A 23,973-nucleotide genomic window follows, 5' to 3' on the forward strand; every position below is an offset into this window, starting at 1 on the left:
CGTGAGAGCGTGACCTGGCCTTTCGTGTTTTGCCGATCTGCGCAGCCTGGGACATTTTCACCCCTTGCGGAGCATCGCTGGTCTGGTTGCGGCGCTTGGGGATGGGGGCGCGCGCATTGGCCGCCGTCCCTGGGTCCACTGTTGAAATGTCACCAGCTCTATCCTCGGCGTACTCTTGTTCTTCTCCCGAACCGTCGGCGGGGTCTCGGCCGCGTTTTTTTGGTGGCGCAGAGTCCATGCTGACCACCTGGTCGTCTGCATCGGCGTTGAGAGGGCTGTGCTGCGCTTCGACGCCTGCACAGTGGTCGCCAGACGTAACCAGGGAGGGCGTGGTGGTGGATGATACAGCGCCGAGAGGAAGAGGTCTCCTGCCCCGAGCTTGCAGCAGCTCAGTGGCGCGTGTATGGCTGGCCAGGATATCGCTGCACCCGGCTAAGAGGAGTTCTAAGCTGCGTGCACAGTCGATGCTGCTGGTTCGGCGGTGCCGCGTCACTTGGCGGCGTACCTCAGCTGGCACGAATGTCGTTGTTAACGGCAGGCTGTCTTGAGGCAGGCTGTGGCTGGGCGGGCTTGCTCCTTGCGTGGGCATGCCGATGCACCGAAGATGAGCTTCTTTGGTGGCACGAGGGGTTTTCTAGGTGGTGAGAGCGCGTGCTTCAGCTGGAGATGCATCGACGGCATGTGGCGACTGCGGCGATCGCGCCGTTGCCATGACACCGAATTCGAACTCCTTGGTTAGGCTTGGCGAGTCCCGGGCATGACTACGCCTTCGGAGACGGGGTTCCCAACGTGTATGCGGTCAAATGCGACAAATGATGGATCAGAATGATCCTGGAGACTTGCCGAAGAGAGTAGACCGGGTGGTTCAGGTCCCAGGGTCGATGGCCTGGAGCGATAAGCATAGATTGCAGAGCTCGGTGTTGCGCCGTCTTTCAAGCGAGCGACGCACCTCAATCAGAAGTGGAGGCGTACGAAGGCCTACAAAGACACCGCTCGGCTCAGTTGCCCTTGCAGGCGGGCACGCGCAGTCACCCTTCCCTGCGAAATAACTATGGTTATATCTATTTTTTACTCCTATATTTACCCTTTTAGCACTGTTACGAATGAGCCCGCCGCTGGGCTTTGTTTCAATACTCCTCGGCTGTGCGGCGAAGCCTCCACTATGTGCACCTTTGAAGCAGGCACCCTTTGTCGATGACTCACGCTGTCAGCAAGCTCCGACAAGCCTGGATCTCTGGCGCCTATCTATCGGCGCGATCAACCTTCGATGGCGTGCCGACGCAACACGTAGAGACCTGTCCCAAGGGCACAGAGGCCCCTCGTCCGCAGCGCAGACCTCCTCTCTCCCCTCTCGCGGACTCAGCGTGCGCCGCTACTACCGCCCACTCACGAACTCTGGAAAGAGTTGTGTGTGTCTGTGCCGTTCGTATCGTGTGCACAATCTAGAGGGAACGCTTGTTTCGACCGTTAGCGTTTTGGGTATAAATACGACCCCTCCAAGCGCTGTATTTCATTCCTGTTTGATCAGTGAATCAATGATGTCACTCTGCTCGAGTTCTGTACTGTAACCTTGCCCGTCGGGGCATTGTTCTTTTGCTTCGGCTCATCTCTCGCTATGAAGTAAACAAGTTAAGTTTTGCCTACGGCTTCTGGACTTCTTGACGGCTGCAACATTAGCTGGCCGCTCGCTTTAAACCACGCTACCACACGTATGTCGGAGGCGACGGAGCTCGGCTCGGGTCGGCCTTCCCGCATGCAGCAATGGGTTGTCAGCGGTGGGATGACAACGTCGCAACAACTGGTTGGCAGCGGTCGGATGGCAACTTGGTAACACCTGGAGCCAGCGGTGCGAGATCCAACACCACGGACGTCGAGGCGGCTTCGGACTTCGCAGAATTTACGGCGGTCAATAGTGAGTGCGGGACCTTTCTTCACTGAGTTTTACCAGGCTTCAGAGGATAGCTAGTAGGGCGTGTGTTTTTGTTGCGTGGGTTATTCGCGCAAAACATTTTTGGAGCAGTGGGAAAGCATTATTCTAGAAGGCGTTGAAAAAACCGCAGTTGTTGGAGCTTGCAAACGAGTTTCGCTTGGATGCTTCGGTCGCGCTGAGAAAGCCAGAGCTGATAGAGGCTATACTCGCTGTTGGGGCTGACGACGACACACTGTCGGAGTGCATTGAGCTTATCAATTACAGGGAGACTGCGAAACGACAGGCTGCAGAGGCAGTGGCTGAGCGCGAGCGAGAAATGCGAGAACACGAGGAAGAGGTGCGATGGTACGCCCTCGACAGCGAGCGAATCCGAAGGGAAAGAAAGAAGCTCGAAAAAGAGAGACTGCAATGGGAGAACAAGAACCTAGAGCACGAAATTCAACTCAAGCAGGAAGAAGTGAAGCCTGAGTTAGAATTGTTGCTCGAAAAATACCTCGTTGTCGAAGAAAGCACCGTGCTAGCGCTGCCAGTAGCAGACGCTCGGGAGCGCGAGTCGGAAGCGACGGTTGCGGCCCAGCAGCGCGGCGAGGTGGCTCAGAGAGATAGCGGAGATAGCGCATTTCCGGAGGCTCACGACAGAGGGCACCGTAAGTCCACTGAGAGCGGAAATGTTTCTGGGTTGGTTTCGGAGATCTCGGCAAAGTGTTCAGGTGGTTCAAATTCGCGGGAGGTCTTGGGAGCGGCTACCGATCTCAAGATAAACCTTTCGCGGGATAGCGAGGTTTCTCTGGAGTCCGTAACCCATGAGGCTACAGAAAGGCAACACGAGTCCGCTGAAACGGAGGTTGTTCCTTCGGACGGTAGTGCACAAACAAGCGACGTGGTGGCAAAGCCTGCAGTCGAGGCAGCGAACGGTTTGCACGGTTCAGTTGGGAGAAATGACGATCTCGCCACTGAGCAAGCCGATTCCGTCGTGCCTCCAGCTCAGGTAACCCACCTCGAGCAACGGCCAGCCGAGCTCGTAGAGATTCAGGTGTCGCGGGCGGCTGAGCCGTCTTTAGCGACAGGGCAGCTTGGATCTAGTGTAGCCTTGACAGCCGCAAAACAGAACGAATGCACCCTTCGGTGTTCGCTTACTGAGAGTGTTGCGGAAGTGCAAGGAACACCGAGATAGGGTCTGTTGGAAGCTACGAGGCGTCGAATGAGCACATCGCGCCCTTGTCACTCCCAGCTGATGCTCCCGAGGATAGACCAAAATGAGCTAAACTAGTTGAGACTCCGGTGTCACCTGCGGCTGATTCGAAGTCGGGAACCGACTAGCCTAGAGGAGAAAGCGTAAACGCGTTCTGACGTTTGCTTGCTGAACGCGTTCGTGAAAAGGCGAGCAAGCAGGATGGAGGGAAAGCTTCCGCGCGTTCTTGTGGCGCGTGTTTCAGTGCAGGCACGTCAAGGGGCAAAGCCGTGAGCTCGCATCGCGCCAAGGGAACACCGCCTCCACGAAGGAGTGCGCGCCTCTCGTTCGAACGCTGGAAAATCTCGCTCGCTCCTCGCGCTCGACCTTTGCCGAAAACGGCCGGTGTCCTTCCACGCGGTCGCAGTCGCTTTCAGAGAGCGGGCGCACCTAAGGTGCGATTCAAAAAGGGGAAAGCTCAGAACAATGACGTGAGCTCAAATCGCAGTTCTCAGCACGAGAAGTGGCCTATCGACGCCTGACTTTCTCAAACTCATTGTTTTTCCTGAAGCAGGTTTCGTCCTTTACGATTGCATTTATTTTTATGTAGGACATTTCCAATCACGCGAAATGTCACCTTTCAAATTTGTGCTTGGCTAAAGTACTGCTGTGCTAAAATAAGTGTAGGTAGTTATTAGCGTATTTTATCGCAACTAAAAGCCTGGTAGAGCTTCAGTGTGGATTTGTCTTCGCACTTGCCGGCGATGCGGTTGTGTCTTCCTGTGTTGTTCGGTTGCTTGCCTGACCAAGCCAGAGACGTTCTTGGCGGGCCACTATTCGTCCAGTGACCGGCCCCGGTGAAGCTCCAGCACGGTGTCGTACAGCCCAGGCCTGGAGTCGATCATCTGGCGAGCACTTCTCTCCGAAAGCATCCCTCCGCACAACGGTTGAAGACCCTTATCCATCGGGATCTCGGACCCCCGGCGGAGAAGCTGTTGCAAAGAGCCCCTCGCAGGGCTTTGCTGCAATACTCCTCGGCTGTGCTGCGAAGCCTCCACTACGGCGCCTTTCAAGCAGGCCGCCTTTGTCGGTGACTCACGCTTGCAGCAAGCTCCGACAAGCCTGGATCTCTGGGGCCTATCTATCGGCGCGATCAACGTTCGATGGCGTGCCGACGCAACACGTAGAGACCTGTCCCAAGGACACAAAGGTCCCGCGTCCGCAGCGCAGACCTCCTCTCTACCCTTTCTCGGACTCAGCGAGCGCAGCTACTACCGGCTGCTCACGAACTCTGGAAAGAGTGTTGTGTGTGTCTGTGCCGTTCGCATCATGTGCACAATCTTGTGGGAACGCTTGTTTCGACTGTTAGCGCTTTGGGTATAATACGACCGCCCCCAAGCGCTATAGTTCATTCCTGTTTGAGCAGTGAATCAATGCTGTCACTCTGCTCGAGTTCTGTACTGTAACCTCACCCGTCGGGGCATTGTTGTTTGGCTTCGGCTCATCTCTCGCTATGAAGTAAACAAGTTACGTTTTGCCTACGGCTTCTGGACTTCTTCACGGCTGCAACATTGGCTGGCCGCTCGCTTCAAACCCCGCTACCACACGTATGTCGGGGGTGACGGAGCTCGGCTGGGGTTGGCCTTCCCGCATGCAGCGACGGGTTGTCATCGGTGGGAAGACAATGTCGCAACAGCATTTAACTAAATAGCCGCCGCTTAAAAACTTTGGCATATCTCCTCCCACCCTTCCTCTGAGAGTACAAACCGCTTCATTAAGATGAAAAAGAAGATATGAGCGGCCTTCTTGTGAAGCCTTTGGAAATTCATGGCAAAGCAATGAACAGCTAGCGTACTTCGTGAGTGCCTTCCGGTGTGCCCTAGAAAATTGTCCTGGGGAAGAATTCGAAGAGTTGCTAATGGTGTCAAGGAGACTCACATTCTCTCCATGTATAGTTCTACCGTTCTTTAAGTCCTATTGCATATTTTAATGCCTTTTCCACAAAAACGTAATCACACGATACTTTAAAGAGAATTTAAATGAAATTTTCATAAGAATATTGCATCAACTTGAGCGTTTTGATTCAATATGAGCCAAATTCAAACTTGTCACCCCAATATTGCTGAAATTCCTGGCATAATTTTTAATTACTTGTGGCCATAAACTTACCGTAGCTGACACGCAAGACAGATCATGTAATAGCTTTGACGGCGTTCGATTTAGGTCAGGTAACAAACTTCCGCTTGTTTCTCAAATTCGCGTGAGGTGGGTGTGGCTCATTTCGAAAAAAAAACGCCTCACTTGTAGATTCCATATACCCACACGGGCAAACCATTCCATTGTTCTATCGTGTTCGAAAAAAAACAAACTTCTGTAATATTTTAGTGCCGGCGAGGGACTGTCGTATCGTGTTGTTGTGATTGGTCCTCAATGACCTATGTGAGGTAGGAAGTAGATAATCTTCGCGTAACAGGCCGGTTTTGTTGTGGTACTGTACGTACAGAAATTTCAGGCGTGCGACTTGCCGGCTGAGTTGAAGTGGAGCCAGGCCGAGCTACGTTACCATGTTTGTTACTATTATAAATCACGATGTCCTGCAGTCTGACAAATGAAGTGGGCACGAAGGCTCTGGATACGATCAACCTTGGTAATGTTCGTGGCATGAAACGGATCCCAAACTGTGGATGCGTACTCGAGGATTGGGCGTGTGAAAGTGCTACAGCTTCCAATGTAATGTTGCAAGGACATCCTTTAAGTTTTCTTCTAAGGAAGCATCGCTTTTGGAAGGCTTTGTTGATATATAATCGATATGCATACTCCATTTGAGGGTATTAGTAATTGGTAAGCCATATGTTTAACAAGCGATATAACTTTGAGAGCACGGTCTGTGATAGTAGAAGTGTGACTAAGTGGAGTTTTCTGGGTTGTCATCGCCATCGACACTGATTTGAAAAAGTTCATTTCCCTTCCCCTCTTATCGCACCAGTCTGGGAGCTTACAAAAGTTTTCATTCAGTGCAGCCGGACAAGCATCTGAATACAGTTTCACTTTTATGTGGTAACCAATATCTTTAGCAACATCATTATTGTGCACTCAGAAAAGCAACGGCGCCAACACCGAACCCTGCGGCACTCCTGCAAGACACGTAGACTATCTGACCGAAATCAATCCCATTCAAGAAACGGGGTATGGTTTGCAAGGTAAGCCTTTATCCATCTAACTATTCTGTCGGGTAAACCAATCTCTGTAAGTCTAGCCACAAGGAAATTGGCGGCACCCAGTAAAGGTGCTTTGAAAGATCTAGAAATACTGCATCTCTTGGTTGATGGTTATCGTTTGCTGTAGCAAAGTCAGGAATGACAGGTACTACTTCTGTTACTGTACACACTTCACGTCTATATCCATGCTAGTAGTCAACAAACAAGTTATTAACTTCGAGGTGCTCCGATTTATGACTTGCTCTTACACGTTCAAGTATTCTGCATCAGTTGCTAATCCATGAAATCGGTCTATAGATTTTTGCATCTAAAATGTCCCCTGATTTGGGTTATAGGAATTCCCTTCGCTCTGAGCCAGTCGTGTGGCAGAGCGCTCTGGTTGAGCGACGCCTCAAAAAGTACGTAGAGGTAGTGCGACAGTATTTCAGAATGTCATCGTTGGAGTATGTTTGGCAAGCCATCAACGCCACATGATTTCGTTGCACCAAGATATAAAATAAGCGCGAATATAGCTTCGCGGATTACTACACCCCAGAAATTGCAATATGTGTTGATGATGCACAAGATTCTTTATTCTGGCTAAAGAGGGATTCAGGTTGCGAGAAAAACTGAAAAAAAAAAAAAACGTGGACTTAAATTAATTTGCCATCTCTTTGAGAGCAGTAGTAGTTTTCTCATTATTTTTAGTTGCTTGCTGAACCACTTATTGTCTGACAAGAAGCTGCATAATTTAAGAGGCGATCGCTTTAAGATTGTTGAAAGCGTTTGGCTTTAAAACTTCGTGCGTGCAGTTCGCAACTTGATGAGCAGATCATCCTTCAGTCGGCGCAGTTCCGAACTTTTCACCTTCGCTTTCCACTTTCGAGTGATTCGGCGCTTTAGTTGAATTATCTGTCGTATGATCCAAGAGTTGTGGCCCTTCATTTTCTTTTTTTCGCAATTAAACATACAGGGCAATACATGACGTGATGAGTGTTTGAAATGTGTCCCAAAGGTATGAAATGTCGCCACCAACTGAAAGTCATCAAGGCTGAAATGCAAGCTGTCCAAAATAGCTTCATAGTCCGCAGCCGGTAAATCGGGGGATGTTTGGACAGGACGAGTTGTTTGGCTTTTGCGACTCCCGTATATTGACAACAAGATAAGTTCGTGATTTGAAATACCATCGCACGTAGTTAAGGAGAAGGTTCCTGGGCAATGGATGAATATTAAGTCGAGAGTTGATTGTATTGTTTCGGTGATACGAGTGGGAACTTTCACTAACAGCTCTAAATTCCCTAAAGTGCAGAATCAAGGAGCAGACGTGCACTCTCCGTGGTTTGATTGCCAGGCACTCACGTCTGCTTCCAATTAATACTTGGGGGGTTAAAATCCCCAGTCAATGTTAATAAGTCCGTTGGGCGGAGTGTGCGCTATAGGTACGTATATAGATGTACCAGATAACTTGACGGCGAATTCTGGGGTCTCCTGCAGCCGCCGAGTTAATAGCGAATGTTGCGTATGGTAGAATCTCGTCTGATATTTGGTGCTCAACGTCGACGTACATTGAAAGCATATCGGTGAATTTCCTGCTCAGTCTCTCTGTCAATCCGTTTGTTTGGGTGTGGTACGCTGTCGTTCGCCTGTGAGTGGTTTGAGTGAGTGCCATAACGGGCTGCATAAGGACTGCTGTGAAAGCTGTTCGTCTGTCCGTCATTACAATCCCAAAAGCCCCATGCTGTAAAAAATGCTGTGCACGAAGAGCTGTGCTACCTCAAATGAAGTTGCCCGGAAGACATATGCTGCCTCCGCATACCACGTGAGGTAGTCGGTCACCACCACAATTCGCCTATTCCCCTTTCTGGACGTCGGATATAGGCCTGGGAGATCCATGCCGACTTGCTGGGAATTCGTCTTTGGACACTGAAAACACAACTTCAGCACTGTGCTTGCTTGCCACTTTTTCAATCTATGCGATACTTTGAAAGAGATCGAAAAAAGTGGGAAGCAAGCACAGTGTTGAAGTTATGTTTTCAGCGCCTTCAAAACAAAGGGCAATGTGCAAAAAGAGTGAATTCACCGATCAAAAACGCACAGGGACCGGGATCAAGGGGCGGTAACTGACCAAGTCAAGGTGAAAACACTGAGACGTTTCGGAACCCGTAAGGATTCCTTGATCACACTAAGCAGGCAAGAGCCTTAAGTCGATTCTTATTCTAAAATGTGAAGTAATGAACGGGTGTAGCTTGCCGGCGGATTGCCATCTGTCCAATTGATAGTGTCCTCGGTCGTCTGAATACACACGGATTCCAAAAGTAATCTGGTGGTTGAATTATTTTCCTTGGCTATTATAGCGGCGTTATCCCAATCGATGGAATGACCGTGATTATCGGCGTGCTCGGCCAGGGCGTTCGACGCTTTCTTGTTGCTGCCCACTTATCTTTGATATTTCTTTAATCTCCTGATGAAGTTGAAAGTTTCGCCGATGTAGCTGCAGCTACAGTCTGCGCATGCTGTCTTGTATACAAAACCGGGGTATCTCTTGCGGTCCAAGCGATCTTTCACGTTCACAAACAATTCCTCAGCTTGTTGGACGGCATATGCGCAACGCGAAGGTCATACGTTGAAAAGATACGGCTTAGAGCTTTGCTGACCCCAGGAACGTATGGGATGCCGGCGCGTCTTCGAAATGACTTGCCCTGGGATGATCTGGGATTGAGGACGCAACCTTCAACATTCTTAACAAACTTCTCCAAACTTCATCAATAATTGTTGAAGTATTGTTTTAAGTTCTTTCCTCCTTTCGTCGTGACTTGAGGAAATACGTGTTGCCTGCGTCACAAGAGAAGAAATGACGCATTGCTTGTGACAGGCTGGGTGGCATGAAATAAAATTCAGGCAATGTCCGGAATGCGTCACTTTTCTGTGCACAGCAAACGAAAGACTAGTTCCGGTACGCATCAGCTGAACATCGAGGAAGGGAAGGCTGCTGTCACACTCATATTCTACAGTGAACTGTATGGCGGCTTCAATCGAGTAACAACAAGAAAGCGTCGAACGCCCTGGCTGAGCACGCCCATAATCACGGTCATTCCATCGATTGGGATAACGCCGCTATAATAGCCAAGGAAAAGAATTCAACCACGAGATGACTTTTGGAATCCGTGTTTATTCAGACGACGAAGGACACTATCAATAGGACAGAAGGCAATCTGCCGGCAATCCGTTCATTACGTCACATTTTTGAATAAGAAGCGACTTACGGCTCTTGCCTACTTAGTGTGATCAAGGGACCCGTACGGGTTCCGAAACGTCTCAGTGAATTCACCTTGACTTGGTCAGTGACCGCATCTTCGTCCTCATCATGATACCTGACCAGACGAACTTTCGTAGAACTCTTGACTACAAGGACAGGGATCTCGTGTAGTAAAACAAGTCAACAAATATGTCGACTGCGCAGTTTGAATTATTTATGAAATTTCATTTCCCTGCGGCCTATCCTACACCGTAGAAGCGGACTGTGTTTAAATGATAGATTGCGAGAGCACAACAATGCTTGCAACCAACTACAATCTCCAAGCCACCTTGCAGCCCACTGCGCAAAATGCAGGTGCAAACCGAAGTTGAAGCAAGCAAATATGCTATCACGCTGAAAGGATCGCAGGTTTCGGGAAGTCATTGAGGCCTTCAGTATGCTGTGTGTGGAACCTGACAAATGTATCAGCGTGCCCACAATAGCGCTTACAGAAAAGACGATAAAACTGATGAAGAAAGAAAACTCCAGTGGCAGATGAGCGCACGTCTACGAAGATAACATGTTTAATCTGTTTTCAAAATGAATGTACACTCACCACCGCATGCTTATAAATAACGATACAGTTTTCAATAAACCAGCTGCCAGTTTGTGCACCATCGTTTGTTTTTGTCTTTTCACTGTCCCTGTCGCTCGTCCAAATATGCAGCGCACGTTAATATCGAATTCAAGACTATAGCAACGAGCCCCTAAAGAAGCCTTTGTTAACTTTATTGAGGGCCGTTTCTTGCTCTTCTTTCCAAATGAAAGGAACGTCGTCTTTTGTGAGTCTTGCAGCTTATACCCGGGAAACCACACCAGTTTCTGGAAAAATAAACTCGAATTGAATTTGAAATTTGAATTTGTTAGGGGCCGCCAATGTCGGAAAAAATCAACAAAAAGGCTGTGGGAAGTAGAAAGGCCCAGAAAGCGCTGAAAAGCCCGGCTGGCCCCCCAAAAATGCTACAGCTGCCGTCTTCTCAGGGTCAAGTGAGGCTCCTGCGCTGAACACGTGTCCTAGGAACAGCAGCTGTTTGTAGCCAAAGTTGCAGACGTCCTCCAAAGGTTGCTGAGAAGACCGCGACATCGCCCAGGTATATGAGGCATGACAGCCATTTTAAACCGGCTAAGGTAGTGTCCATCATTCTGCTCGAAGGTCGCGGGCGCTGAGCAAAGACCGAACGGAAACACTTTGAACTCATTAAGTGCATCAGGTGTGACAAACGCGGTCTTTTGCCGGTCCCTCTCATGAATCTCGATCTGCCAGTGATCACTTCTTAATCTAATGATGAGAACTAGCTTACATTATGCAGCCGGTCCAACGCGTCATCGATGCGCGGAAGTGGGTACACATTTCGCTTCGTCACACGGTTCACCTTCCTGCAATCAACGCAGAAGCGACGAGGTTTATCTTCATTTTCGACCAGCCCAATAGGGTATGCCCGCGGACTTGCTGACGGTTGGATTAGGCCGTCTTGCGACATTCCCTTTACTTGGTTCCGGATGGCTTTCCGTCCCTTGTAGGATACGCAGTACGGGTGTTGGTACATTCGCTTGGTTGTTTATTTCCCGATTATTCAACGTTTGGCAACAGGTGTTTGCCGTACCTTTGGCAAAGTAGCAAAACATTCCCGGAAATCATCGAGCAGGTCTGCAGCTTTTGTTTGTGGTATGAGGATATGTCTGGGGCGATACGGGTGAGTCAGACAATGTCTTTCGGAGCCAATGGTTTACGGCAATCTGTCCCCACAGTACACACATTTTTCGATCGAACAGACCCGTGCAGAGAGGCGATGGCGGTTCCCTTGGGGTCGTGGGGAGCTTGTTACCAAAATTCTTCAGCATGATGTCCGCATAGCCGTCTCAGAGGCGAAGAAGGCACCTCGCAATCTAAATTTCCCTTTCTAGAAGCAAATTAACGTTGCTTTCTCCCACCTGTTCCGCCCACCGTATACGGAGGCCCGTTCCACTGCATCAAAACTTTCAGCTGCTTTGCGAGGTTGTCGCTTATTAAATAACAGAGTAGTCCGTCCCCGTGTCCACTAGCCCAGCGACGTCGCAATCATCGATTGTCAGGGCGAGGTCAGATGTAGCTCCTTTGCTGTCATTGTCTGGGCGTGTCAGTTCCGCTGTGCATCGTCGCTAACATAATGGCGGATCTTCGCTGACTGCCCTATCAGAGACCAGAGTCAGTGGTCGCAGTTTTCCTAAAGCCGGCTTGGTGAGCGGCGTTCAGGAGAGCCGGGCGGACGGCGAGGGATCGGCGACCGGTAACGTTTAGATGAAGCTGGCCTGTCTTCCCGATGGATGGACGTATGCGAGGCTCGCTGTGCAAACAGCTATATCTGAATTTGCGCTTGGCGGTCTCCATACCGGGGGCATGGTGCATCGTGAGGGAAACCGAGAAGTTCAACACGGCGATACGGGCAAGACCTATAAATATAGCAAACCTCTCCACAGTTATAACAAAGTGTCCGGTGGTCTGGTGCACGCACACCTCCATCTTGAGGACGGTCGCCTAGCCAGGCGGGGCGGGCCGGTTCCCAGGCTGTCGACGAGTAATAACGCCGTTACGTGGCGCAGCATACGCGGCGGGAGTGGCGACGGCGACATTTGAAGCAGCGTACGGAGCGCCTTGTTACAGAACTTCAGCTTATGTCGTCGTGTTGCTTGACGGCGGCCGCAGATCGTGCTCCACTGGTCCTAAAAGCGATGCCCCACTTTCTCTCGTACAACTTGTGCTGGAGGATCAGACGCCGGAGAAGCCTGAGCTAGTGGCAGTAGGCGAAGTTCTTCACGAACTACTGAGCGGATGAGCTCACGTAAAACGTCAGGGCTAGTACCCAAGGCAGAAGAGAGCATGTTCGCAGGCGCGCAGTTCTGGTTGCGGTCGTGCAGCCTGGCGCGCTCCTCCAGCGTCCTTTCCATTATCGACGCTTCCTTGATAAAGGAGGTGACCGTACGCGGCGGGTTGTGCACGAGCCCAGCAAACAATTCCTGTTGAACTCCTCGCATGAGGGGACGCAGCTTTTTGTCGTTGGCCATGTTCGGGTTCACGCGTCTGAAGAAGACTTCACGTGTCCTCATAATACAAGGTGACGCTCTCGTTTGGCCGCTGTATTCGGGAATGCAGTGCGTCCTGAACCTCTTCACTCCGGTCGTGGTGCGCGTAGGTAGCCAGAAACGTGAGCTGAAATTCATCCCAGTTTACGGCCTCGTTTTCATGGTTCTCACCAAGTCTTTGCGTAGTCGCCTAGGGTGAAGTACACATTGTGCAGCTTCCTGCCCTGGTCCCATCCGTTGAATTTCGCGACTCTCTAGCATTGGTCGAGACAGTCTTCTGAGTCTTCAAAGACGTCGCCGTGAAAAGTTGGGGCCGTACTCGGCTCATGAAAGAAAACGTGACTTGACATGATGTTGTAGTTTGCCACCGTTGTCGTGCTCGCGATGAGTGTTGCCGCTACCCTGGATGTCGCGGGAAGCAGTCCAAACTCGGGAGAAGTATATGTTGATGACTGCCACGTTAGTGGACAGGCGTCAGTACGCTCTCCCACACTTGGTCTTCAGCAACGCTGTCCAAGAGATGCACGACGGGATCACCACAGGTACCCGCTCTTCCACCAGAAATGTAGCCTGAAGCTGATACCAACACCGGTGAGTGGCTATTTTAATGGGAGAACACACAATAGTAAAATGGCAAGAGGCTAATGGCGACGCAGTCAGGAGGCAGAGCACCACCGAGTCAACCTCCTCTTCTTCGAGCCAGCGCACAGCGTACTTCGGGGGGAGGGGGGATTGACCGCTATACACTGTAAACGCAAACTAGCCGGAAATGGAGTTTTAATCAAGTAATGTGCCCTGAAAAGTACCTATAGCAAAAAATGTACTCCCTAGGCATGATCTAAAGAAGTGGACGAACCTCCATGGTAGTACCGTTGCCCATCCGGGTAGCAAACGGGAGGATTTAGAACGACTTAACACCATTTGTGAGATGGCGTTCCGTTCCTTGTATACTACCACGTCCACAATAAACGCCCTATCTGAGGTAATCATCTCAAGCGGGCGGTCGCCATGTTAGTCTTCTGTTGTCTCCGTGCACCAGCACTTCAACCGTGGCCTAATGCTAATTAGAACGAGTACGCAGGACGCGACGGTTGCACGCAGCTACAAAACCAATACCGTACGTATACCCGTATAGATGCTTCAACCAGCGCGATCACAGGCAGAGAGCGCGGACGTGTTGTCTCAATCTGTTTATTTTGGCGATAGGTGTTGTCAAACTCTGCTGCTAACGAAGAGGCAGTTCTCGCCGTTGCAAACAATTGCAATGTTCATCTGCTTCGCTTGCTTGCGCATACATAGACGATTTAAATTCTCGTGCCAGCGCGCCAACGCACCCGACTGCAGCGACTCAACTTGCCCTGGCGGCACGACTGGCTGCCCGGATGTAAACAACCTCTACGCAGCGCGGACGGTGACTCGGCGCGGCCGGTGCTTCAAGCCTCGCCTTGGGCCGTCGTTTTTTCTTATTTGTGAAGGACTAGTAGTGCCATTTGGTGGAAAGATTTTCATGTGCCCCTGTCACACGAGGAACGACCGCAAACAGCATTTGGATACGGCGACAGGTGTGGACAGCTCGCTGGTAAGTGGTCTTTCATCAGTCGATGCGTTTGTCAAACGTTTGGATAGGGTTAACAACGAAGTACACGGGTACCCGTGCCGCTCACAGCTCGTACACGCACGGGCAAAGAAAAAAGCGCACAGTCGTATTATTTTACTTGTTTGTGGGTTTCGGGGTATGCGTTCGCATTCTTTTGTAGGCCGGTTTGTATCAGGGCATTCGAGATAAAATCGTTTGTCGCGCGCGGCGTCGTTTCAAAGCAACGTGACGGTTTTACTTCGTGCTGGCGAAAATCAGCGCAGTCCGACGGAAGCGGGAAGGAAGGTAGAGAGATCGGGAAAGAGGGCGCTAATATATAAAAGAAAGCGTAATGCAAGACAAGAAATATAACACAACCCGCCTGCATTTCTCCGAACTTCAGGACAGAGCCGCACACGGGTACGTTGTCACAAACTCGAGCGTACGACGTCTAAAAGTACCGTATATTTTTTTTCATTTTTCAACGTGACCTGAGCCACTTATATTCTCATTGCCGCGCATGCAGACCTGATTGTGTCCCTGTGTTTGAGCGCACAGCCATCCTTTTGCGACATAAGAACCAGCAAACGCGAGAAATTGTAGAAGCCAGCCACATCAGAAAAGCTGGTTCCGAAGGTATCAGTCATCCCTCTATCGCCCTGCTTAATCGAGAAGTCGCATATTTAGACGCACATTGAGCGCTATTTCGGTGCTTCTTCTGGGAATGCGTGTTGGGGGTGGGAGGGGGGTCTTAATCCATGTATGATGCGGTTATCTTTGCTGATTTTTCGCCTTTCGTGCGCCTCAAAGTTCGTTTTGTGGTTTTGTTGTTACGGTTTTTTAGTATTTTCGGCTGAGTGCGCCGACTACTGTGACGCATTGGGGGCGCGGCAATTGGGCGCTTGGGCATATAAAGCTTTGAATTGTGCAATAATAAACTAGTTGCGAGTGTGCGCTTGTGCCGCCTTCATGTGTTCTTGTCCTCGTTAATTTGCGCGCAGTTTATTTTTCGCAATGCATAATTACCAACTCGCCCAACTCGCAACCCTTTTACAGATCCTATACTCCGTAAAAATGAGTTGCCTGTCCTTTTAGGTACGGCAAAATCTCGCGCAGCGCATCATTCTGCCAGGGGGCCATATCCTAATGTCAATGCACACACTATGAAAGCAGCTTGCACTTAATGCGTCACATTGTCTGCTGATAAGCATTTTAGATTCGCCCCTCTCATCATCATTCACTTCGTGGAGATGGCGGGATTTTCTTTCATAGCTTGTTTTCACTGCAGTAATTAACAGCAGAATCAGTCCTACAAATCACAGAAACGGTTCGTTTCACGTTGAAAATACTCACAGTAACACACTTTGCACCACATGGAGGAACAATCGGTTGCAGTGATGAGGCATAAGGGTAACTTGTTGTTAAAGGGTCATTGAAGACAACCAGCAAGTTGATTTCAAACGGAAGTCGGACCTCCGCATAGCCATTTCAGCATTGATTTAGTGCCAAGATGCCTTAAGTGCTGAGAAATCGCTGTTCAACTGCTCCTCAAACGTGACGCAAACACGACTGCAGTCGCTGTTTGCATCAGGATAAACCGGAAGCAAGTGAAGCAGCGGTGATTAATAGCAGTATACAAGCAACTGAATACAACATTACCACGTACCAAGCAGTTTGGTCAGTTCCGGTCAAATCGCTCATGCTTCCCCAAACTCCCCTGTCATTTGCCGTTCGAGACCACTAAGCAAAATGTTTCTCCATTGGACCTGTGATCAGTATTTATGCTTCACTGAAGAAAAACATTGGCCTTTTCAGGCCTCGCAAGTTTTGGCGTCGAACGATTTTCTCATGCGTAGCTCGCATGCTCCCTTGGAAAGCGGTACTGCCACCCCAAGTATGGACGAGTAGCACCATCCAGCGGCAGCCAAGAAAGAAGTTGTGCGCGTCAGGCCACTTAAGCCCTTCCGGTGAAAACGTGTTTTTGCTAGTTTCAACCTTATTTAAAAAAAAAATGCCAGGTGTGAGAGGGGTATAATAGTGTTCTCCGTGAGCTAATAGAGAGACTTGCATTTTAACTTCACTCTCATTTAAAGTTGTGCTCGAGTATATTGTGCGGAAGTAATATCTTTTTTATTGCTGCAAAAGCCACGATGGTTAATGTACTGGCACTTGGTTTTATGAAGCCTTTGCATTCCTAATTTAAGTACTCAATCTTCGCAGGGACCCTGACATAACAATTTTATTACTGTACCGAATTATTAAGTTCATTTAACCATAGTGTCTGTTTTGAATTTTACATGTGGGGCATTTTTTTTTCTTTTTTGCTTTTTCAGGTAGTTGTTCCTTTGACTCCCTGCCTGCATTCCGCGAACGGGGAAATTAGCCTCCGCATCGATGGCCAGAGTGTCTTGACTGCATCATCTTTACTGGGAGGACTGTGTAGTCTGTTTGCATCGTTCTGGGTTTTCAACATTCAATATCCCAAGAAGGCACACAGAGCTCTAACGTTTGTGGAACATGCCTTTTTGGACGTTGCCAGCACCAAACCACGTGTGAAGGATTTAGAACTAATTAACTTTTATCGCATCAATACCCCTCACCAATATTTTATTTGTTTTCAATCCTGTAATCATTTGATAGTAGTTTAAAGAATTTCGTATTATGTTACTGACGTTTTCTTTTTTTTTACTGAACAGGGGATATTTGATGGGCCCTTCTGTATGCTGATAATACAGCTATTTTTTAGTGAAGCAATAATATTAACCAACTAATATAACTTGAAACAATTATCTAAATAATGTTGGCAACTGGTGCCAAATGAATCAACTCAAAATTATCGGAAAAACACGAATTACATGGCTTTTTCTTCTCACTCTGAAGAAGCTGTCGCGATACCACCCATTCTGTTCTATATCCTTGCAATTAACCCCTCAGACTGGGTCACTTTTCTTCGCGCATTTGTGTCTTTATCAAAACGCACTGGTATTTTCCGCAGCATATCTCTCGTTCTTTATATTACTCATTTATCCATAGCCATCTCATTGCTGTCTGTATCCTACATCATTTATCTCTAGTGCCTTTACCATCTACAAAATGCTCGTTACCTTTCAATATCAAATCTTACACAGCTCTCGCTCATTTCACCACCAATTGAAAAAAAAATTTGTTGTTGTAAACCACTGCAACCATTTTTTTCACTTTGTGTACTGAGTACTGATGCGTACTGATAAGTACTCACGCGTTCTCAATCCTCTAGTATTATATAATGATGTCACTTACCATGCCGTTGTGTTTGTGCCTATATGTTTTTCGCGTATTTCCAGTTCTTGTAGTAATATTGTTTCTACAGTTTGTTCAACTAGCACACAGATCGCTCATTTCACCACCAACTGAATTTTGTTGTTGTTGTAAACCACTGCAACCATTTTTTTCACTTTGTGTACTGAGTGCTGATGCGTTCTGATAAGTACTGACGCGTTCTCGATCCGCTATTATTATATAATGATTTCACTTACCATGTGGTTGTGTTTGCGCCTATCTTTGTTTTTCGCGTATTTCCAGTTCTTGTAGTAATATTAATTCTACGGTTTGCTTAACTAGCATTCTATTGCTGTCTTCCATTCCTAACTGGCGTGTTTTTAGCAATTTACCATTTTTGCTTTCTTATAGGAGGTCGCCCTAAGTTTTTATTTCGGAGCCTCCTTGTGTACACCATGTACCATGTAAACTTGTATGCGAAGGTTCGTTTGAAATAAACCTGAAACCGAGAAAAACCGTGTGAAATCAGTACTCCCGCAGGGAACTAGAAACTCTCCCTTGTGGCCTTGAAAAAACTACTTTCGGAAGGCCTACAAAACCGCCCCAACTTTGCAAAACTCCATTCAAAAGAAATATATGCTTCCCTTGAACTCCTAAAAACTCCCCTCGCGAGGCCTACAAAACGTAAAACTCCATGCAAAAGAAGTAAATGCTTCCCTTGAACCTCCTCAAAACGCCCCTAAAATAACATAAGTACTTCCCAAGGGAGCCATAATAGGCTCCTATTCAACCGCCTAAAAAGTTCATAAACATCACTTAAAAACGCCTTGAGGAAGTAAAGAATACTCCATTTTGATCTCCTTAAATTCTCCCTAACATTTCTTAACACTCCCTAACTACCTCCTTTCTATCACCTAAAAACACCCTGTTTTGAGGAGGTAAACAAAACCTCCCTGTTCTATGTAGTAAAAAAACTCCTACAAGGAGGATCACTAGAGGACAGGCGAAAAAGAACCTCTAGGGAGTATATGGGTGGAAAAAAAGTTTAGAGTGTAGTAGAACCCGCGCTCTTCGAATGAGTTTCCGCTGTGGCGATATCATGTCCCCTTCAACTCAAACTTCCTACATTTCTTTCGTCTTGCATCAATATTGTTCAATTCGTTGTCCTGGTAGACGGCAGTGAACATCGCCCTATCCACCAATTTTATCATAAATACATACTTTTCATAATGAATTTCCTCTACTTTGAAATGTTACCTCCTGACCATTGTACATAGGCAGCATCTTACACTCGGATGAAGGAGCGAATGTAAGCAGTAAATAAAAATTGTGTTTCTTAAAAATGGAAGAAATAATCGCAACGGCAGCAAGTACTTTAAATTGCTGCATTTAATGCGATCGGATGCTTTGTGCAGTATACGAGTAGTACTGCACAAAACAGCATGTAAAACAGCATCTGCAAGCAGTTAGCAGCTGTCGACATTATGGGGTATCGACAATTCGACAACGCATAAAAAGGCTGAAAAAAATGTCACAAAAGCATAAAATCTAATTCTTGTAACTGTACTTCAGTCATTTATTTCGCTAAGTAAACATGTTTCTATGAAAAAATGGCAACTCCGCTTCTGTTGCTATTAGAAACAAGCACACTTTACATTTTGTCGTTCACAAATACTGTTAATGTTGCTCAATACAGAAATTTGTAAAAGCGAATTCAGGGATTATATTAGAAAGTTGTCCAACTAAGCGTTTAATTCAATATTTGTTGAGACCGAGCATTTTCATCAGCAAATAAAAAAAAACCCTCGCCATCCTCACGTGAAACCCCCAACGCAATCAATAAATTCAGACAATAGGAAAGCGGACCATTACGGGTTTTAGCGCAAAGATAAAAAGATTTTATTTAAATGTGATCTTTTCTCCACCTCCGTAATAGATGTCCTTCCACTCTTGACGGACACGAAGGGGAAAACTTTCTAGTTACACTTATTTCCTATTTAAAAATTTTTCTGCTTCTTAGAGTAAGGTTGCGGCTTAAACAAAATCCGCATGATGGGCACCCATAAATTGGGCGGTAATATTGCCGAGAAAAAGCTTACCAGCCCTTGATCGATCACGTATTCCCGGTGCGTCACTAACGTGGGCTAAAAATTACGACAAAACAAACATAATGAAAAAATAAGGGAGGCGATTTCCCCCATTAACTTCTTTTTACCTGCACCTTTGAAATTGAGTCAACTGAAAACTTGTTTCATTTTACTCGCTAGGAAAGTTTCTGGGTGGTTTAAAGTTGCAATCTGAAGGCAGAGACATGTGACGTACTCACCCCTTCTTGATGTCTTTACTAGGCTATTTGATGCATCCCCGGCGTTAAAGCATATATTACTGCTTAGCTCAAAGTCACCGCAATAAATAAATAGGCACACTCCACTCGAAGGCAAGTTGTTTTCTCCATTAGATTCAGGAACGACCATTTTGACGACCACCTATCGCAAAGAGCCAGGCGCCTTCTAGATGGCGTCCGAAACTCTTCGCGCGATCAACTGAAGTCAGGCTGACTGCACAGGCAATGAATGGTCAATCAAGGCCATAACAGGCGCACGTCGCGTGCGTGAATGCCCTCGTTCGGCGACCCAATAAGCCTCAACTGCCCCTTCCCGTTGCAGAAACGCTTCCTGTCACGACCTAGAATGGAACGAGGTCATGACCTCCGTCTTAAGGGCTGTGCTGGAGCAACCTAACACTTATAGAAAGTCAGGGTGTAGCCGTTCGGTGGAGTGTTGCTGTGCTTTTTGTCCTTGCGCCGCGGTCACGCAGGATCAAAATGAGAAAAATGCCAGATTTATTTTCTTCCTGCACAGTGCACGAGTGGGGAAATGAAACCAGTGGGGATAACTTCTGGAGGTCACCATGTGTAGTGAATTACGCGGACATGAAGACGAAATACAAGTTTGGTTCATTAACAGGACTGCCCTGTACGAATAACAACGATACCGATTTTATAGTAAACTTCAAACGAAGCCTTATTGGCGAAAGCTGACGAAGAAGTAGCGACTCCCAAGCGACTCTCTGTTGATTTCTACATGGCATCCCAAAATCTTGTGTGTGCGATTTGCGGCCGTTTAACTGACCCATCGCAAGCTATATAACTGGGTGATTGCAGTGGGGCCTTCAGTTTAGTTTGGTCGTATAACTTGACTGACAACGCGAGGTTAACACGCGTATAGTGTTTTTAGTGCTGACCCATATTACGTCAGTGCTGCCCGTAACACGTCACTATTGCGCGGAATTCGAAAGACTTCCTGTATTTGCTGCGTTTTCTCAGTTATAAAACGTTTTTCTTGGTTGGGGTGGAGCTGTGTGAGTTACCAAAAGCTTGTTCTTTCAAATTGAAGAAGGGACACTGTCCTAGTGGCCAATTGAAATCATTGTAGCACTTTATAGCCGCCGCCATAATTAGGTTTCACGTGAAGTCATGCTTTATACGCGCGAAATATAAAACCGTTGTTGTAAATGTCCCATTGGTACCGACGGTTTCTCACCAGCTGTCTTTATAAAGTCATCAATCGCAGCCGCTCCACTGCGTATATAACGGCCCGACCACGAACCCGCCCAACTTCACTGTTAATAAAGTTTTGCTCCTCCCGCTCCTGCTTTTTATCGGCAAAATAAAACCTTGAAATATTGGTGTCTGCGTTAGGGAACATTACACGTTTTGGCCGCCCATATAAGAGTGTCATTCTCATGACCACATACCGAAAATCGGGATGTCTTGACTTGATGAAGTGCTAAGTTTTTAGCTAGTTTCTTCAGAACCAGCCAACCAAGCCTCTTAGGGGCTCTGGCTGTCGGCGTCTCATGTCGTCGTCGTCGTAACCGTCGTCTCATGTAGTCAAGGCACTAAAACACCGTGACACTCGTTTACGCCTGCCGCTAGAACGTAACGCGTACTAAAAAGCACCAGGGCACTCGTTTACGACTCGCGGTGAAACGCTTCGTGCTTCAAAGATGCCATACTTTTACAGCAAAGCTGTATACCTCTACCCACCAATGGTTTCAGCTCCGTTGGCAAAAATGCCAAGGCACCAAGAATACACTTATACACTGCATGCTTCGCCCCTCCCCAGGTTTCACGTTAGTGGAGATGGCCCGGGATTTTTTCCGTATTCAATGTCTCCACCTACTACAGCTCGCGTTATTGTACAGAGGAATAAAATCTCTCTAGGAAGATGCCGTAGGTGTTTGTGTCGGACTGCAGGATCCAGACCGCGAGAATCAAAAACATGAAGCCCTTGTGACGCTCTTTCGGACGTACACTGTCGTCTACGTTTACTAAGCAGCGCATTTGGCGAAGCGCTTGAGGCATATCCACACCTGCGCAACCGACCCGTGAAGGACGCAGCCTGCAAATGTGAATCTCGGAGGCGGGGATGCTCGCCAGCGCTAATACCGATGCACTGTCTCCATAGTTTTCCAATCGAACGGATAACTCTTCGCATTCTCTGGCCAAACTAAATCTTGCTTCGCCCAGAGTACACACTGAACGGCCGCGAGAATTTAGTTAGTGATTAAAGATGGCAAATTCGTTACTGTCCAGACTTCTCATTAGGTTTACACAAAGAGCGATAAAAACCGGAGTGGTAGATCATAGTGCTCGAACGTGGCTTCCATTGCAGCCCTATGTGCCTCTAACTGCATAAAGGAATCGAATGCTTGGGCATCGTTGTCGGTGATAGCTGACACGTGGCGTGTTGCATAGTTTTGAAAAGCCACTTCGAATTGGTATAAATGGCTACAGCTTAAGGCTTAGGCATCGTGCTAGCGCTGAACATGATCCTCCAAAGCGAAAACCTTGGGAAACTGAGTTTGCACCTGCACGTCTTGACAAAAAGGACACGCCACCATTTTTTGCTCCAGACAGTGACGTATATATAGATATATAAAAAAATATATGGACCGTTCCATCGGGCGAGGGGGAAACTCACTCTCGGACTCAGCGGCCTCGGCGCGCGGACCGCCTTTCCCCCTCTCTGGAGTGTGCGCGCCGATCACGGTGGGCCTGGCGCGGCTCCTCCTTTGCCTTGACTACGCTTTGTAGGCATCGCACGTGCGGGTTTACCACTAATTTACGCATTATTTTAATGAAATGTTCCTAATAAATGAGCCAGACTAGCAGCTTGCGAGTTGCGCACTTAAGAGCACACAAGATTTTTGGCAATTTCGTTCTTCTGAGCTCTTTCTGTACACTCCTACCTTGGAGTAGTGGCAGAAAATTCTTCTAACTTCTTTCCAAACTAAAATGGGTCCCTGAAACTTGCCTGTGCCGCAGAGGGTATTGGCTCCATCTCCACTGCTGCTGCGGTCACATTGCAGCATACCCGGCCCCAAACGTGGGCTGGCGTTGGTGATTTTCACAGTGACTACTATAGTACCTCCCTAGGTTGTCCCTTTCCCCAGGCAATCTGAGCGAAAGGGGGAGGGAATACTGAAGGGGATTCCACCTCGATTCTTCCCCCATCCCCGACTCGGGCAAAATAAAATTGTTCACTCGCTCACTTCAGCCAAGAGTTCAATCTATTACCCAAATATGACATTTCTTTGTCGGCAACATAAAACCCAGATAAAAGCAACGCAAAAGCGAAAGCTTGTCTGGTTGCCGAACGGCGGACGCTTAATAAGACGCTTAATAATAAGTTCCCAACGGCGGACGCTCTCCAGGAGCTGTGTTGTTCATTTTATTCATGTTGTACTTAAAGGGGCACTGATACAAAATTTTGAAGGCGAGATAACTTCGGAGATAGATTGGTGGGAACACATATACATCATCTGCAAAATATCAGCTACGAATACAGCCTAGAACATATTTAAAATCAATTTTAAAGTCTGCGAAACGCAACCGAGCAGCCAGCAGAGGACCACGCGCAATCGACATCCCGAGGGTATTGTGTAAATAAACAACATCCAAACACGTCCCGAGTTTGTGTTTGCCGCTTCCGCACTGCCGGCGTTTTTCGCCGGCTCGCCCGGCTCGCCGCTCCAATCGGAGGGCCGGAGGGCGGAGCTTCTGCTCTCGAGAACGAACGACCCGATCGTTGGGGGCGGAGGCGCCATGATTTCGTCAGCTACTGGGGCAGCTGGCCGCGACCAAAGTTCTACAGCGATTCCAGGCACTCTGTTTCTATTACTGTTTATTACCATTGGATGCGAAAACGCGCCGGAGGCACGAAAAGCCCACTGAGCGAGCCGCACGGTCGCTGTGCAGGCGGCGGCCACGGCCGCGAAGTGGCCCAGGCCGGCGCAGGTAGCTCGAGTGATAGCTTGTTACCGCTGCACGAAATTGTCCCCAAGTCCCGACCATGGTGGCTTACATGAGAAAGGAGTTAATGATGCGATGGCGGGTTGCATTAAAAATTGTCATCTGCACCGCTTACGAGAGCGGCACTCGAATATCCGCCGCAGTGCTAAGCTGAACACATCTGTAGGCGG

At 48.1% G+C, this 23,973-nt stretch overlaps 1 protein-coding gene across 1 annotated transcript in view; it reads right to left on the reverse strand.

Moving 5' to 3' along the window:
• The window catches only part of LOC144138076 (organic cation transporter protein-like), a 109,616-nt gene extending 89,784 nt beyond the window's left edge, over window positions 1-19,832 (reverse strand). Inside the window, exon 1 of the mRNA XM_077670179.1 lies at window positions 19,814-19,832. The gene's annotated coding sequence lies outside the window, so the exon portion shown is untranslated. The remainder of the gene's footprint in view (window positions 1-19,813) is intronic.
• Between the last annotated feature and the right edge of the window lie 4,141 nt (window positions 19,833-23,973).

The sequence above is a fragment of the Haemaphysalis longicornis genome, unplaced genomic scaffold (genome assembly GCF_048455015.1).
Source record: "Haemaphysalis longicornis isolate Haplotype H1 unplaced genomic scaffold, Haemaphysalis longicornis Haplotype H1 scaffold_1, whole genome shotgun sequence".
Classification (NCBI taxonomy): Eukaryota; Metazoa; Arthropoda; class Arachnida; order Ixodida; family Ixodidae; genus Haemaphysalis; species Haemaphysalis longicornis.